At 34.5% G+C, this 16,528-nt stretch overlaps 1 pseudogene; it reads left to right on the top strand.

The window, feature by feature from the left end:
• The first annotated feature begins 7,924 nt into the window (after positions 1–7,924).
• On the top strand, positions 7,925–8,637 carry LOC141511315 (bax inhibitor 1 pseudogene; annotated as a pseudogene).
• The last annotated feature ends 7,891 nt before the right edge of the window (positions 8,638–16,528 follow it).

Genomic DNA, 16,528 nt, shown 5'->3' with positions numbered 1-16,528 from the left:
AACCCTTTCCTGTGACAAGGCAATGCTTTCCCATCTCCCTAATTCACTATCTCACTATGTTTTTTTCATAACTTGTCATACTTTCTATAGTTTCTCTGCTATTTCAGCAGAGTACTTTCTCTTATATTTCATGGAAAAAAAGACCATTTAGAGTACTTCCTTTTCTCCCATTCTCTTCATCTCACATCACTAATATTTCTTCTACCATTTTCTTCTCCTTCATCCTTGTCTTATTAGAAGACATAACCCTTATCTTTGCAAACCCCTAAACATGCACAAGTGATCACATCCTAACATCTTATTTAACAGATTTCCCACTTTATCATGTTAATCAATAAACATTCAATAAGACTCTGCCATGTACCAAGCACAATACTAAGTTCTCATTTATCGCCATTTTCACTTAGCTTCTATTTCTGATCACAAGCATGTCCAAATCTAACTCTTCCTCAAAACACAAAAGAAAACAAACAGAAGCCTCATTTGATTTATTCATACCTGTTGACTATCATCTTATAACTCTTTTCCCTTTTATTGTTAAATATTTGAGAAAACTGTCTACCATCCCTGCCTCCACTTCCTTGTTTCTCAGTTCTTTCTTAACTCTAGTCTAGCTTCTGACCTCATCATTCAACTGAGATTCATTTCTCTAAATTTACCAGTAATCTTTAAATTATCCATCCTTTTCTCAATTCTCAACCTTCTTGACATTGTTACAGCTTTTCAAATTGTTGATCATCCTTTTCTTCTCAACACTCTCTAATACAGTTTTTCATGATACTGATTTTTCTTTATTCTGCTCCAAAGTATCTAATGACTCCTCAGTCATCTTTGTTGGATCTGTATGAAGATTACAACAATTACTTTTGCAAGTCACTCAGAGCTCTCAAATGGACCTTATTCTATTATTTTTCTATACTGTTTCTTCTGTTCAGTCATCAGTTTTTTTAATTTTATTTATTTATTTTCAAACATATGCAATGTATATTTTTAAGTTAGGAAATTTCCTTCTTTCCACCTTCCCTTCCCACCACCCTCCCCTCAGCTTGCAGTCAGGTTAGCATTGCACATACATGTTTTTGATAAACATGTTACTCATTTTATGTATAACGAATTAAGATTAAGGGAAAGAGATAAAGAAGAGATTATTTTTAGAAAGTGTTCATCAGATTTTGAAGGGTTGGTTTTTCTTTTTTTTTAATTTTCCTTTGTTTTGTTTTTCTTCCTCTGGAAGAGGATAACATTGTCCATAGCCAGTCTAATACAGTTGTCCTAATTCTCTGAGTTGCTTACATTGAGATTGATCATTTCACAGTGTTGTTAATAAGTGCCTTGCTCTCTTGGTTCTACTCCCTTCACTCAGCATCAGATCCTGTAAGTTGTTCCATATTTCTCTTGAGTATGAACAGGTATGGTTTCTTATAGAACAATAATAGTCCATAGTATGCAACTACCATAACTTGTTTAGCCATGCCCCAACTGATAGACATGCCCTCAATTTCTAATTCTTTGCCATTACATAAAGAGCTGCTATGAGTATTTTGGAACATTGTAAGACTTTTCCCATTTTTATAATTTCTTCTGCATATAGATCTAGAATTGGAGTTACTGGGTCAAAGGGTATGGACAGTTTAATTGTTATTTGTTCTCCATATTGTTCTCCAGAATGACTGTATATGTTCACAACTCCACCAGCAATGCATCAAAGTCCTGATCCTCCCACAACCTTTCCAACATTGATAATTTTCCCTTTTTTCTCATCTTGATCAATCTGGTTGGAATAACGTGACACATCATTATTATTTTAATTTGCATTTCTCTAATCAATAATGCTTTGGAGCATTTTTTTTTTTAGGATTTTGCAAGGCAAATGGGGCCAAGTGGCTTGCCGAAGGCCACACAGATAGGTAATTATTACGTGTCTAAAGCCAGATTTGAACTCAGGTACTCCTGACTCCAGGGCCGGTACTCTATCCACTATGCCACCTAGCTGCCCTGGAGCATTTTTTCATATGATTATATATAGCTTTAATTTCTTCATTTGAAAACCATCTGTTCATGTCATTCGATCATTTATCAATTGGAGAATGAATTGCAAACTTAAAAATTTGATGCAATTCTCTATATGTTTTGGAAATAAGAACTTTATCAGAATGAGTAGTTGTAAAGATTATTTCCTAAATTTCTGCTTACCTTCTAAATTTGACAGCAGACAGAATCATTCATTTTGCAGTTTATATTGTGTTCTAATTCTTGTTTGGTCATAAATTCATCTCCTTTCCATAGATCTGATAGAATGTTTCTTGATCTATTAAATTATCTATGTTATTGCCCTTTATGTCTAAATTTTGTATCCATTTTGACCTTATTTTGATTGAGGATGTGAGATGTGGATCCATGCCAAGTTTTTATCATACTCTTTTCCAGTTATCCCAACAATTTTTGTCATATAGTGAATTCTTATCCCAGAGGCTGATGTCTGGATTTGTCATATAGCTGATTGCTGTAATCATTTACTGCAGTTCCTTTTGAACCTATTATAATCCACTTATCTATTGCTCTATTTCTTAACCAGTATCAGGCAGTTTTAATGACTGCTGCTTCATAGTATAATTTTAGATCTGGTAGAGCTTGGCCAGCTTCCTTTACATTTTTTTTTCATTAGTTTCTTTGCTGTTCTTGACCTTTTGTTGATCCAGATGAATTTTGTTACTATTTTTTCAATCTCGGTAAAGTAATTTGGTATTTTGATTGGTATGGCCCTGAATAAGTAATTTAATTTGTGTAGAATTGTCTTTTAATTATGTTAGCTCAACCTAACCATGAGCAATTGACATTTTCCCAATTATTTGGATCTGACTTTATTTGTTTGAGAAGTGCTTTATAATTGTGTTCATACAGTTTGTGGTTTTCTCTTGGGAGATAGATTCCCAAGTATTTAATGTCTATAGTTACTTTAAAGAGAATTTCATTTTCTATCTCTTGCTCTTGGGCTTTGTTGTTCATATATAGAAATACTGATGATTTATATGCATTTATTTTACTGAATTTGTTAACTTTCAAGGAATTTTTAGATGATTTTTCTTGGGTTATCTACATATAGTATCATATCATTTGTGAAGAGTAAAAATTTTGCTTCTTCATACCTCATCAGTTCATATGGATTCATCTATACTCTCTATGCAGTTGATTCTCATGTTTAATTTGTCCAGACCTAATCTATTTCCTGATCTCCAGTTTTGCATCTACAAATGCTTATTGAACATCACAACATCAAACTGAATGTGTTGTAGATATCTTAAACTCAGCACATCTAAAAGTAAACTTATAATGTTTTCTCCCAAACTACACCTTTTTCCTTCATATTCTGTTACTATCCAACATACTACCATGTTCACAGTTACTGAGGCTCCCATACTAAGAGTTATTTTGAATTCCTTACTTTCTCTAAACCCCCTTATCTAATCAGTTCTCAAGTTTTTTTAGACTTCATAATAAGTCCGGTATACCCCCTATTTTTTCTTCCAACACTGCTTGCGCTTTGGAGCAGACTTCCATCACCACATGGCTGGACTACTGTAACAATTGTTGGATGCTCTCACAACCTTAAGTTGGTCCATTTGTCACCATTCTACACTGAAATGACAAATTGAGCTTAATAAAGTGTGAGTCCAACTAGGCCAGCCCCCTCAAATCCCATTCTATAAACTTTAATGGCTCCCAATTGACTCCAGGATCAAATACGCAAACCTCTGTTTCACACTCTGCTTTCTATTCCCCATGCTTGAAACACTTTCCTTCCCCATCTCTGCCTCTTAGCTGTCCTGGACTCCTTCAAATCACAGTGAAAAGTTCTATCTACAGAGAGTTATTTACTTATCCTCCTTAATATCACTGCTATTTCTTTGATAATTATTTCCAGTTTCATTTTAATTTCCAGTTTCAATTTAATGTTAATGTTCCCTAGTTTTTACAGATTTAACCCCAAATAAGGATTTTTGTATCATGTTGCTAATGCTTTACAACTGAACATTAGGAGGATTTTAAAAGCAATTAATCTCAAAGTATTTCCAGTTAAATTATAATTGAAAAGAATAATTTATCAAACTATAATATATATATACCTTGAATTATAAATGTGTGTATTTATAAACATATACACACACATATCACATATATGTGATATAGTAGAGGGATATAATGAAAGGTACATTGACTTTGGAATCTGAGGCCCTAAGTGAATAATATTCAATTTTACTGGTCTCAGTTTTCTCATGATAAAATGACATTCATGTTTCCTTCTACATCTACAAATGTAATCCTACAACTCCAAGATGTTAGCCTATGTCAAACAAATATCTTTGTCCTCTTATAAAAATAATTTTTCACATGTAATGGTGTGTCTATTTCCTATATTTACCCAATTCATTGATTGACATAAATGGTATGACATGCCTGGTTTCCAGTGGATATACATGTCAATAATCAATAACTCTATGGACTAATACAAAGAGTCAAAACTCTGGCTACAGACTATTAATTTTCTTTGATTTTCTGTAAATTCTTGATATTTCTCTTCCTTTGAAGATAAAACATAGAGATCACAAAGTTAGTGCTGGAAAAGATCCCAGATATCATAGACTCCATCCCTATAATTTAACAGATAAGAAAACTGAGATGTAGGTATTAAATGATTCAGTCAAGATCACAAGTATACAAAGTACTTAATATCAAAGATGGATGTGCACCACTGCAATAGGCTTGGCAAGTCCTCACAGCAGAGGTGTCAGTCTCTCTGAACACCTTGATATGGAGATCTTATCTTGAGATGAAAATTAAATTCATGGGGATTGATGAAGCAGGAGAGAAAGAGAGAGAGAGAGAGAGAGAGAGAGAGAGGAAGAGGAGAAGGAGGAGGAGGAGGAGGAGGAGGAGGAGGAAGCAGAATTAAGTGAAAAGAGGAAGAATGGTTGGGCAATGATAGTTCAAAAGTCTAAATGTTAACATATTTTAGATATTGGAATGCATGACACCTCTCTTTGATGACTTTTTTTTCTGCCTATCCATGAATTCCATCATTATAGCCCTTTAAGAGTTTTGAATACATATCCCAGAGGGAAGAGAACTGGGTTAAATCTGGAAATACAAATCACATAATTTTAGAATAGTTCACAAAAGAACATTCTCCTGATAAGGCATGATCGTGACAGAGAATGACGTGAAGTAGACCTTAAGTTTCAAGGGGATGCTGTCAATACTATTATGGCACTGTCTTAATCTTCTAATATATCTACTTCCTACAGATGTAGGAGGTCTGAAAAAAATCATCTCTAATGGGGCTGATGGTGAAAAGCTCAATTCTAATATTGATATCATTTTCTTTCAACAACAGTCCTAAATGAGGAATAGGATGACTATAGAGCCTCCTAAACTTCTTAAATGTATGCTTGTGAATGATTGTCTGATTATTTGCTAAGAGTTTGAGCAGTCAATGGGATTTTTTTTATTCTAGGTCATTAATAGAGTGAGAAGTAGTAAGGCCTAGAAGATAGAGATTTGTATCTTGAAGCCAGGAAAAACTGTATTTCTGACAAACATATACATATATTTACATGTTTGTATAAATACATATGCATACATACATATGTATGGGTATATATATATATATATATATATATATATATATATATATATATATACTGTGTGTTCAAGAGTAAATAACTTACCTTCTCAGTGATTCAAGCAATTCTCTAAGAATGTTATGTTCAGACATTTGCTGATATATTTCAGTGGAGAGAAGTTCACATTAGAAGTTCCCTGTACATGAGATCACAGGTCTAGACCTTCTCTCATTTAAAAGGGGAAATGTAGGGAGGTGGGTTCAGTCTATTTAAATACCATAGGTTTATAGATATAGAATGGGAAGGGGCCTAGAGGTCACAGAGTTTAAATCCTTTATTTTACAGATGAGGAAAGCAAAACACAGGCTGATCAAATTTATCTTGGATCACTTAATTATGCAACATGGCATTCAAGTCCAAGGCTTCCTGGCTACAGTCTGGTGCAATATCACATATAGAAATATCATTTCCATATATATTTTCTATATAGCTACATATATATATATATATATATATACATATGTTTGTATGTATATGTGTATATTTATGTATCTTTATATGTATGTGCTTTATATATTTGCGGGAACAGCATAGTACACTGAAAAAATACTGGAAAATAAATTCTTATTGTTTAATTCATTGAATGTTTTAGGTAGCTGTGTGGGGGCAGTTAGCACTGGTGGTGGGAATGGTTTCAATCTCAGAGCTAGTAAAAGCAATGACATACTCAGATGGAACCAGGAATTTTCATCACAGATTTATGAACAGCTGTTATTATACTCTCTGCTTATATCTGAGCAGTCCTGACAGCTTATGACAACCACAACTTCCATTACAACTTGTGCTCCACATTGAAAATTATAGCACCTTTCACTCCTTCTATAAATTATTTTATGTTTTTGACCTCTTTGCATTTTAAAAATGACCATTAAGGAGAAATGTGTGTTTTTTTCTCACCGTAGACAAATTCAAGGACAGAAAGACATATAAAGTCATGGCATGATATTTTGACTAGAGGGTTGGCCTTGAGGATGTAAAGTCCTTGGTTCAGCCTTGGTTTCTGACTACTAGTTGTATATCCATGTCACTTAACATCTCACTGACCCAGATAACCATAAGATTATAAGTCACATATGAGTTGTTGATCTGATATTTCCATATCAGAGTTCTTTATAATGATAAAATCACAGTTCTGCTCCACAAATTTATAGGTGAAAATAGAGATAGAGATATCCATAAATATCTATCTATATTTAAATCCAAAGGAAGACATAGGTTATCTGTCCTATCCATCTATTATCTATCTATCTATCCTTTAAGATGTTGTATGCATAAAAATATAACATAACATATAAGCAATGGAATAAAATATAACATTACATTATGTATATGATGCTATAAATACAGTTATAATGTGATTTTATGATGTTACATTACATATTATAGATGAATAATGTCAAAGCAGATTAAATTTTATCCTATTGCATTGTCATGCCACACCATGTCACACCATGTAATACCAAATTATCTTACACTATGTCCTATCATACTATGACATACATACCTTAATACCATACCATACCATACCATATTACTGTTTGATGTGGCTTGATGCTATATTTCCATTGTAGTATGTATTATCTGTTTTATATATTGCATCATGATATATTGTTATATTGTTTTATATACTATTGCTAGATATTATATAACCTATTACGATGTTAATTTCTATATTTTATTGATTAATTTATATTTTTGCAAATACGTTGTAAGCCTATCAATAATTCAATTCTAGTGTTCTAGAGTAACTTTGTATGTCATCTAGATTCAGAAGACACAAAATCTCATATAATAGAGAATGAAGTAATGGAAAATTTCAGATAGAAGCCAACTAGGGCAAAGCTTTCTATCACCCATTCTCTAGTTTACTATTTCTTCCATGATTGTGGGACCTACTGGTATACTGTCTTAGGATCAAGCTGATCAGAAAAGTCCCCAAACTATGGAGGTTCAGGATATTGGTCAAATATCTGATATTGTATAGCTCAACTCTGAAGCACCAATGTAACTCTGAAGACCTGATTATGGTGGGTTTGAAGAATGATGTTCCATACAGTATGTCGGACAGTGATGAATCACTGATGAATGTGACATATCATCCTTAGTAACTTTAAATCAAAGGTGGAGTCTAGAGGGAGGAAAAAGAAGATCAGGTCAAATTCTCTAGGCCTTAAGAGCAGCCCCAGCCTGGCTGAATTTGTCTTTGGAAAAATGTGAAATCCAAGTGCATTCTTGATTCTGACATGATGAACACGATCAAAAAGATATTTAACTGGGATGCACTATTCACACTTTGCAACATTAGACCCAATTCACAGAAACACCTGAAGATATATGCCAGTTTTTCCTTCCTCATGACTGTGACAGCTATGCCTTCACTTGTTTATCCATTTCATTCAAACTGACTTGCTCTTATCCTTGGGCTCCTTAGGACTGATAATACGGCTTGTAAGAATGCCTCACCATCATGAAAATGAAAATAAGAGACAAGTTATTCTGGCTAGATTTGCCTTCCTTGTAGGAAATGGTCTGGGCCCTACCCTGGATTTATATATTAACACTAATCCAAACCTTATTTCCACCTCCTTGATTAGAACTGCAATGATCTTCAGTTTGTTTGTTTGTTTGATTTTGACCTTGAGCTCAGTCTACTCTAAGCATCACAGGTATCTCTTGCTAAGGGACATGTTGATTTCTGCCATGAGCCTGGCTTTTGTCACCTCTTTGGGAAACCTCTTATTTGGATCTCATTTGCTCCCCCAGGTGAACCTTTATGTGGGACTGGTAATTATTTGTGGCTTTGTCCTTTTTGATACTCATTTCATTATTTAAAAAATATGAGAATGGAAATAAGGATTGTATCTGGCATTGTGTTGACTTCTTCCTAGATTTTGTCACCTTATTCTGGAGAAATTTGATGATTCTGGCAATGCATGAAAAGAACAAGATGAAATAAAAGGAACAAACCCATCATTCAGCCTATCTTTTGGCTTCCATCCCTCAACCCCTCATTTTCTCTGTGTACACATTACAGGAGGAATGTTCCATGTTAATGAAAAACATCAGAGAAGATTTTGCACTTTGTACTTTTTATCTAAGGTTGTTTCAATCAAAAAAGTTATGATTAACACCTTCCATTTTGTAGTTTCCCTTTATGTTCCCTGGGGTTCTGTGTCTGTCCTTTTACTTCTCCATACATATCCTTGCCTTTCTCCCTTCTTAGACCCTGGTAATGAGGAGGAAATTGGAACCAAAGCAAAAGAAACAAAATCTAGGAATCAAGTCCACTTGGCTCTGCCTTCGAGGTAGATTTAAAGTTTACTTGTTTACTTTTTCTTTCTAAAGATCATCTTTTCTCCTTTAGTTTTATTTTCATTTGATTAGTTTCTATGGGTGTGAATAGGAACCTATAGGAGAGGGTAACTCTTAAACTGTTGGTCAGAGGCATTTGTAACTACGGTCCCTTGAAGTCAGTTTGGGGGTATAGAAGCAGTATATGGTATGACATTTAGATATAGGAAGATTTGAAGATGAATCCTTCCTAAGACTCTTAGTACCAATGTGAGCTTCAGTAGATCACTTATCCTCACTCAGTCTTAATTTCCTCATTTGTGAATATGATTTAACAATAGCATTCAGAGGGTTGCTATGGGATTCAAATGAGAGAGCATATGTAAAACACTTTATATACCTTAAAATGATATTAAATAGTAGAAATGATGATGATGATGATGATGATGATTTGCCTGAAACCAATTCAAGATGAGAAAGGATGACCAAGTATTAAAATTTGTGTGTATGCCCCTCAAAGACACACTTCACCCATGTGGCTTCTAATTGGAAAAAAAGATATTTCTTTCTTTTCAACCCCCTTTAAAAACAGTGCTAATAATGACAAGGATAAAATAAAACAAAACCAAAACTTTTCAACAAAAAGCCCTAATAGTAATGAAATGAAAGAATTGTTGCTAACTCTCTAAGAAAGATATAAAAATAATTATTTGGTACTATTAAAATTTGGAAAGTTGATCACTGAAACCAATGTGTTTGTTGATTCTACTCCTTGTCCAGGTCTCATCTCCAATATAAGTATTCTGGACTGGATGTTGGTCTTGATTATTTAGACTTGATTTTCCTCAACCTTAAAGCTCTACTTTCTATGATTGCACTGAGGGGGCCCCCTAATTATTCAGGTGAGAATTTAGTGAATGCTGTGAGATGCTCATGCTCTACCCCATCAGCAAAAGATTTTTAGTTTGAAAAATACTTTAATTTGCTCAAAAGCCCTTCAATATTTTTAAAAGGAACCAGAAATACATAGTATGGGCTAAAGCTATAAAAATCATGTTTTAAAAATTATTCTTAAATGTGTTGATTTAAAAATGTATACTAACATAGGACTGTTGCATAAATTGGTCAAAACATGAGTCAAAGTGAACAGATTCATTCTTCTCAAATACATTTTAGTTAACTGCTAAAACAAAATGCCTTAAAATAAATTCCACTTCCTAATCCCCAACCTTCAGTCTTCCATTGCTCATTTGTACGTTGTAATTCACTGTATCAGAAGGTACCTTCAGTTTCATTTTTTTAATTTTGAGTAGCATCTTTAATTTTTTTCATCCTTATGCACATGTATATTTTTAAGTTGCAAAATTTCCTTCCATCCTCCCTTCCCAATCCCCTCCCTTCAGAGGGGAATAATCAGATTAGCATTTGGCATACCTATTTTTGATAAACACATTTACAGATTATAGTCATTTTCAGTATGAGAAATTAAGATTAAGGGAAAGAAATACATAAAAGATAATTTTTATAAAGTGTTCATCAGATTCTGAAGGGTTTTGTTTTGTTTTGATTTTCTTTTTCTTAATGGGGATAACATTGTCCATAGCTAGTCTAATACAGTGGTCCTAACTCTCTGAACTGAAGAGAGGAGCTGCTTCCATCTGGTTTGATAATTTTTCAATGTTGTTGTTTATGTGTAACTTGTTCCCTTGGTTTTCCTCCCTTGGCTCAAATCAGAGCCTATAACTCCTTCATGCTTTTCTAGAGTCCAACCATTTATGTTTCTTTATAAAACAATAATATTCCATAATTTTCATGTACTATAACTTGTTCATCCCGTCTCCAATTGATGGGCATCCCTGCAATTAACAACTTCGATTTCTTAGAGTTATCTGTTCTGAGTTCTTTTCCTCTCCCCTCTTCCCTCCATTTTTCCTTCCCTCTCCACTACCAGTCTTCTCACTTAGACCTGTCTTCCCTCTCCTCTATTTCTTCTTTCTCCCCTCCCTCTTCCCTCTTTAACTTTCTCTTCCTTCTGCTTTCTCTCTCTCTCTCTCTCTCTCTCTCTCTCTCTCTCTCTCTCTCTCTCTCTGTCTCTCTCTCTCTTTCTCTCTCTCTCTCTCCCTCTCTTTTCCCTCTTTTCCCTCTCCCCTTCCTCTCTTTTCCAACCACTCTCCATCTCCCCAACCAACAGCAACCAGAACTTGAATTCTGCTTCTGAAATCTTGTGTGGTAGCTGGGAGATTCCAGAAGAAAAAACACTTTGAGAGCAAGGACTGCAATTAGAATCCCAACTGCCTCTGGACATTTTATTTATCCATTTTGCAAAAATGTGGAGATTATACTGAAGGATTTCTAATCCATTTACATCTTAATCTATGAATGTGATTAGATGACCTTGCATAAAAATCTCTGAACCTCAGTTTACTTATTTGTACAATTTGGATAATAAAATTTGTAATGGCTATGTTGTAGCATTTTTGTAAGAGAAATGATTTCGTAATTTAAAAACATAAAAATGTGAATTTTCATCATTAGCTACATAAGTGAATAAATAAATCATAAATTATTTGGGTGAAACAAATGAAGCCATTCATATAGCTACACTTTCCCCACCAATCCATTCTCATCTAAAAATTTAACTGATGTCATTCAAGAAATTGCTAAGTAAAAGATACCTTATCTCTTTATCCTGGGCAGAATTTTGACTTTCTTATTATGTGAAGTCAAAAATTCCAAGTCTTTCTTCATATTCCTTGTTAAATTGCCCAGGGAGATGATACCATATTGGGGTGTCAGAGCAAAATAATTAAGGAGAAATTTAAAAAGCAAGGTAAGAACCTAACCAGCATGAACCTTGGCTATGCTTCACAGATCATCTTCATGGTTGACTGACATTTTAACAAACCATACAAATATCTTTTTTTATTTTTCCTCCCAGGGGTCAGAATCTCATTGGTTCTGTATAACTAGGGTTCAGCTCTGGTTCTTAGTCTTCTCTTTTCCTGGCTTACTGAAACTACATTTAAGTTTCTCAGTGTTTTAGACCCCATTTTACCGGAAAATTTCACATCCAGAAAGATTTCTGTTGTTACTTGGAACACGAATTCTTTTGATGTCATGAAGATATCACTGACATTGATCTCTTTTACAATGAAGCAAACAGATTTGGATTTACTTCCTCCTGTTCCCTGGTGTCTTTGTGGTACTTGTCAATCATGTTATGTCTCTTTGACTCAGTTTCCTCATCTGTTAAATGTAGATGATCTCATATACGTGTATCTGTGTGCATGTATGTTTATGTAACTGTATGTATGTATAATATATACAATATTATAAAATCATATCTATATAATTAAATATTTACATATCTCATGTATCTATATTAGACATATCTCTAATACATCCTTTTTTAGCTACATATATACATAAAAATTACTCCCATGTATACATATTCATATATGTAATATCCACTAACTTGTTTATTATCATCATTTTTTATCACAATTTAGTCAAGTCTTTGTGTTATTCCTCAGTTATATCCCATTCTTTGTGACCCATTTGGAATTTACTTGGCAAAGACACAGGAGTGTTTGTCATTTTCTTTTCCAGCTCATTTTACAGATGAGGAAACTTAGATTAAATAGGATGAAGTGACTTGCTCAGGGTCACATAAGTACTTAAGGTGTGTGAGGACAGATTTGGACTTAGGAGATGAGTCTTCTTGACTGTAAACTTGGTGCTCTATCCATTGTACCACCTAGCTGTCCCAAGCCTCTGTATTGGCTGTGATACAGATGCTGTGCCCCAGGTGGAAGATAAAAGCAATCAGTTTTCAAATTTCATTAGTAAGTCCTTGAAAGTCCTTCAGGGATAATTGTTCTTATACCTAAGCAATGATTAACAATCCAATGAAGGTTAAATGCTTCCAACTTTCCATTGGCTTTCCTTAAGTCAAAAAAGAGGTTCTTAACTTCTTTTTGTTTTTGTTTTTGTTTCAAGGTCTACTTTGGTAGTTTAATGAAGCACTATGCCATATATATATATATATATATATATATATATATATATATATATATGCATAAAATAAAATACATTTAATTAAAGAAAATTGTCAGTTTAGAAGATGCTTTTTAAAACATACACATAAATTCTCAGACCCTAGATTACTAACTCCAGAGTACCTAAGTGCCTTTAAATTCCTCTGGAGAACACAGTCAAACTTGATTATTTTTCCAAAATATATTGCATTCTTCTAAACATTCAACTGAAATCATATTAAGTTTTTTTAATAATACTATTAAATTTTTCACAACTATATTCCTGGCCAAAAGGCTGATTTCTTTTGATAATTTAGCCTTCACCTTACTACAGTCAACTTTTGCTAATAGATAAGAAGTCAATGAACATTTCCACCTATGTTAAGTATAAACTCAGGATGACAATGATCAGGAAGTTAATGGAAACATGTCCTGCCTTCAAGATACTTAAAGTCCAGGTAGAGCTAAATAATTCCTCATACAGTAATAGATAAGAATGATAGGCATTGAGAAACAATTGGGTAATTTAAGTGTGCAATCTTCATTGTCATTTTGTTTTTGGATAAATATGCTGGTGACTCCCTCAGTTCATCCTCTTGGACAGATGGTCTCCACCTTTAGGTTAATGGTTACTCCCAGAGAATGAAACTTTATGTTAAACCTGTCATTTCATTTTAACCCTATACTTGTAATATTAAAATATATAGGGATAATGGTAACATGTATAGTGTAACTATTAAGACAAATGGGCAGTTAGGTGGCCAAAGGATAAAGCACCAGACTTGAAATCAGGGAATGCAGGTGTGAAAGAAAATAGAGATTTATTAAAGAAGTTACAACACAAAGAAAGTAATAGGACAGTTAAGAAGAGTTTAAGGAAAAGTCATGTGGATTGCTATAGAAGTCTGGAAAGGTGAGAGAAAGAGAGAGAGAGGAGAGAGAGAGAGAGAGAGAGAGAGAGAGAGAGAGAGAGGAGAGAGAGAGAGAGAGAGAAGGGCAGGCAGCTATGAGACTTGCATATGGGGCTCCACATGGATTAAGGAAGTGCCAGAAGAAGGCCGATCCTTCTGGATGGGAGGGCAGAAGAAGTGAGAGACTTGAAGGGGTGTCACTTCCTGATAAATACACCTCCATTCTAGGTTGGACAGAGGGTGGTGCTTGGGGAGTAGTCTTTCACCTTGCAGCCAGGTAACCCTCCATTTGCTAACCACATTCTGGTCCTTCCTGTCCTTTCAAGACTTCATTTCCTGCCCACTAGTGTCTATGACCAAGGTAAGGTGAAGGGGAAATTGGGGGATAAGACACAAACAACGGGGCCAATGGAAGACAGGTTATAATCAAGCATGTCCAAGGGAAGCAGAATCTCAAGAACAGTAACCTTCATCCATTTAACAGATTTTGTTTTTATTACTTTAACAATTCTTTACATCAACTTAAGCTTTTTTTGTCTTAGTTTCTTGAACTGTAAAATGAAATGGAGAAAGAAATAACAAACCACTCCAGTATCTTTGCCAGGAAATCCCCAAATGGGGTCATGAAGTTACAACTCATAATGATCTTGATGCAGAGAAAACTGGGCATCGGAGTGATGAGATCATTTGAAGAGAAACTTCAAACTGATTTGGTTTGAATTCTCTTTTGGTGGGGCAGCCAGGGAGCACAGGTCCTGGAAGAGTACTCAAAAGAGAACCCTCCCCAAGAGGCAAAATTTCCAATGAGGGACTTGCCCAGGTCACCACCCTCTCCCTAGGAGAGAAAGGGGAGGGGTGGCCTCTTTGAAATTCCAGTCTCCTCTGGAACCCTGGTGAGCTGGTCTGGCCAAAATTTAATCAGCAATCCACATTGTCTCCTCTTAAAACTGTTTCTAACTTTTCTATCTCTTTCTTAATATGCTGTAACTTCCTTTAATAAATCTCAATTTTCTTTCCAAAACCTGCATTCCCTAGTCTGAGTCGCTATTCCTCGTGGGGCAGAACTGAACCCAAGAAAAAATGAGCATTTGCAATCTTATAACAAAAATGGAAACAAATTACTTTCACATCAGAAATCTCATTTGATCCTCACAATAACTGTTTTGTAGAAATTTTCTTTTTTTTTTCTATTTTACAGAGATGATGAGTTTAGACAAGAGGGACTTTTAGGAGTCCTTTAGTTTAATCTTCTCCCTTTATTGATGAAGAAACTGAAACCCAAAGCTAAATGATTTGCCCAAAGTCATATCAATAAGTAACAGAATTCAAACCCAAACCTTCTAACCTTTTGATTCCAGGTTCATCATTCCACAATGCAGGAATTCCAGATTGATCTGATTATTTGATTTAAAAAAATAGGCTCTAGAGTTGTCTTCTCCACATAGCACACAGCCTCTCCCAGTCTCCTAGTAATCTTTTGGATTCCCAGATTAGATCTGCTTGAATTTCATTTGCAAAGCAACTGAAGTAATGGGGGATTTCTTTGCCTTTCAATGAAGAGTGAATGTATGTATTTATCCTCTCCAACAGATTTAAAAGAAAAAGAATGCAAAACTTTGGAAGCTTCCAGTGTCACTGAATCAATTACAGAAATTACAATGAAATAAATATTAAACTCTGTTCTGACTTACTCCATTTACATTTAGCAGAGATAACATTCAAATATGAAAACAAATAATACAAAGAATAATACACATTAGAATAGAGATAGTTTGATTTACAATCCTAGCTGCATAAAACTGAAAAGGTCAGCAGTATGGAAAATGGCCTGCTTTCAGAGGATAGGAGAAATTCTAAGAAAAAAGTTTCATTTTTAAAACACTAAACTCAGACAAAAAAAGTCAATAAGAATTTTGATACTGAAGAAGCAGGTGTTACTCTTCAATAGACCCAGATGTTCCTTACTCTCCAAGTACAAAACTAATAGAATCCCTTAGGGACTCCAATAAAATAAAATCTTTAAAGTATATATAACTCCTTCCAAATGAAGGACCTAAAGCCTACTGATAAATTGGAAGTAGTCAGTTACTTTAATATGTTTGGCTTTCTGGGGGAAAAAATACTTGACATATTTAAATTTAATCTGCATTACTCATATTTTGCCATCACTTTCTTAAGTGTAGACAATCAAAGAATAAATTGAGATCTAATTTATCATATTTGATGATTTCTGAGAAGTAAATGTTCCCACTGAAAATGTTAGCAAGTAGATCACCTGAGTTAGCAGATTCTACCTTGTTCATTCATTCCCAGAATCCTCAGACTTGTCCTTTTAAAGTGCCTTTTGAGGGCAGCTAGGTGGCACAGTGGATAGAGCACCGGCCCTGGAGTCAAGACTCCATGAGTTAAAATACAGTCTCAGACACTTAATAATTTCCTATCTGTGTGGACTTGGGCAAGCCACTTAACCCTACTTGCCTTGCAAAAAAAAAAGTGCTTTTTGCACCCAATAGAATCCCATCTAAGCCATGAGATTGAGTAGAGAACTATCTCATCTGACAAGAAGCCTCACTCAAATAGGGAATTTTGCTACCCTTGTCTATCTTCA

Source organism: Macrotis lagotis, chromosome 2 (assembly GCF_037893015.1).
Source record: "Macrotis lagotis isolate mMagLag1 chromosome 2, bilby.v1.9.chrom.fasta, whole genome shotgun sequence".
In the NCBI taxonomy this organism is placed as follows: domain Eukaryota; kingdom Metazoa; phylum Chordata; class Mammalia; order Peramelemorphia; family Peramelidae; genus Macrotis; species Macrotis lagotis.
This window is presented reverse-complemented; position numbering and strand designations above follow the sequence as displayed.